The sequence below is a fragment of the Salmo trutta genome, chromosome 11 (genome assembly GCF_901001165.1).
Source record: "Salmo trutta chromosome 11, fSalTru1.1, whole genome shotgun sequence".
NCBI lineage: Eukaryota > Metazoa > Chordata > Actinopteri > Salmoniformes > Salmonidae > Salmo > Salmo trutta.
The window spans coordinates 5,963,921-5,966,921 of record NC_042967.1 but is presented as its reverse complement, the minus strand read 5'-3'; positions in this window follow the sequence as shown (position 1 = coordinate 5,966,921).

Genomic DNA, 3,001 nt, shown 5'->3' with positions numbered 1-3,001 from the left:
AGACAGAGTGAGGAAGAAACCCCAGTACAACCCCAGTACCCAAGACTATGAGTGTAAAGTGAAATGTGATGACCAGATACCACCTAGTGTTGACTACTGCTACAGAGTAATGTGCAATGCACCACAAACCTTCAAAGAAGCAATGATTTTACCAAAATCAGAGATTTGGGCTACTGCTATAAAGGAGGAGATGGATTCCCTTAGGGAAAATGATACATTCACATTAACCACACTGCCAGAGGGTAAAAATGCAGTGGGGGGCAGGTGGGTCTATGCGGTCAAAAACAATTCAGATGAGACTGAGACATACAAGGCAAGATATGTTGCAAAGGGGTATAGTCAAGTGGCAGGAATAGACTATAAGGAGACTTTTTCTCCAACTGCAAATATGACATCAGTACGCTGTTTGATGCAGCTAGCAGCTCAGTATGACTTAGAGTTACATCAGATGGATGTCAAAACAGAATATCTACATGCTCCTATTGACTGTGAAGTGTACATGGAGCAACCAGAGGGTTTTGAAGTCAGGTCAGATACAGGTGAGCAACTAGTCTGCAAACTGAACAAGTCACTGTACGGCCTGAAACAGTCAGGAAGGAACTGGAACAAAATGTTGCATGATCACCTTAGTGAAAATGGTTTTACACAGAACCCAGCTGATCACTGTGTTTATAACAAACAAACTGCAACAGAAAGGATCATTTTGATAATTTGGGTCGATGATCTAATTATCGCTGCTAGTGATAGTGACTCACTCACAAGTGTAAAAGAAATGTTAAGTGAAAAATGTAAGATGAAAGATCTTGGGAGGCTTGGACATTTCCTTGGCATTGATTTTACACAAAGTGAAGGGAAAATAAAGATGAACCAAACAAGGTACAATTGCTCTGTCAAAGAACCCAGTATGTCGTCAGAGATGTAAACATGTCGACATCAGATATCATTTCATTCGATCTGCACTCAGTGATGGTAAAATAAGTATTGAATATTGTCCAACGGCAGACATGGCTGCAGATGTTTTGACTAAACCTGTAACGAAGTTCAAAAATGAAAAATTCTTGGGTTACATGTTTGGAATATAAACTGACATTTGTGAGATGAATAACTGTAAGCTAAATGTGTTGATAAAGTTAGGTTGAATACGACTTGTACAGTATAAGAGCAAGTGGGGGTGTTGGCATGTGGACTAATATGTTGTTGAGTTGTGTTCTTACACTGGTACAGTCATGCCCTATGAGAGATGTATGACTGCGCATGTGCGAAAATAAATAAAGTGCATTTTCCCCCGTTCTGGTTAAAACACCAATGATGAACATGTGTGTTTATTCCTCCGTTAAGTAAACCGGAATTGCTGTCCTGAAGATGTCAGCACCAACAGCTTAAATGCCATTTCATTTAGGATAGTTTAGATATTGTAGTAGCTAGCCAAAGCCAGGCGTTGCTAACGTTACAGTAAAACATGGTCAAAAGGTAAATAAATCATAACTTACCCTCTGCAGGAACTCCGTTTGCTTGTAGCTACATGACACGTTCAAAATGCAAATTCATAATAGCAGCTCATTTCAAGATTTACTAAACTTCGTCCTCCCCAATAAATCAGCAAGGTTACCATGGTAACCGGAATTCTGAGGGCCCTCAAATTTGAGCTAAACTCTGATTGGATGTAGTCATCAACAGTTCTTTCATACCATTTTTACACACTTTTCAATTTTGGGGGACTTGTGAGCCTTTTGAGACTGCCTTTTGCCACTTTAATTAACAAGTCATGTCTTATCTATAAATATACTTAGTATCTTCTTCAGAAATATCTGTATGCTTCAACTTAAATATTGTTCTATAGTAGGCCTATTTACAACGTTTCATGGACAACTGGGCTGTTGTATCGTGTGCCAACACTCTCCGTAATGCCATGTTGTAATACAGACTTCTTGCCAAGGTGCCCTTTTCCTATTACAGTTACAGCCAACGGGATCAAGTTACCTGTGATCTCACCCTGTCAAATGTCTATGATGTTTTGCCCCACTGAGAAAACATCTGGCATTATCTAGAAAAAGAGGGACGTGACACTTGAGCCCACCTAAATGTGTGAAAACGGAAAAGTTACCTACAAAAGTCACACAAGATACAGTATTCAGAGAAAGAAAATGTTTCATAGTCTGATTCACTGGGCCGAAGGGCTGGGGGTATTTAGCTGGGTTCTTTGGGGTGCTAATTGGAGCCAGGCCCTGTTTTTATAGGCCTCTCACAACTGGTGGAGGGATATAGGCTACATCACTGTCAACTTACCTCATAACATAACACCTCTCTGAGTTAACCTTTTTGAAAAGAGCACGCAAAACAAAATGTCATTGACTGTTATTGTGGCTTAATTTACACATCCAGGACCAACGTGTCTTTTCAGACTACTACTTCATATCCATTCATTTCTTCACCCACACAGCTGTTGGGATGGCCACTGAACACTCGGGGAAAGTATAGTCTCTTCGGGATAAAGGTTCAAATAGTGTAGGCGAGCGACATGGATTAGGTTCACTTCACTTCAGCAACATGACTCCTCACAATCTCATAATGATCCGCTCATGCGCATAGTAGTTATATGACAAGCTCAACTGTTAGAAGACATGTAAACATTTTGTATCTCACTAGTTTTTGTCTAATCACAGTTGTCCTTCCTCGCGTTCATCCCTTTCAGTTGTCACCCAAACGCCTGCTGACCTTACAACTCATTCACTGAGGCTCGCCGTCTGGCTGGACGCCAAATCCCAGGTCGTAAACAGACAGTACCCCTTATGCCCACCGTGACACCCTGTGAGGAAGAACAGCTGACCCGGGGAAGGTGACACATTCACAGCTCCTCGTCGTCGTCCCCCTTGAGAGACTCTCAGTGCCCTCTGTGACACTGTGACGTGCCAGCACTTCATCTAGTGTGTCTGCCTGTCAGTCAGCCAGCCAGCTCAGGAAAGGGATGAAGAGAAAGACAATATGAGGCATTTCCACAACA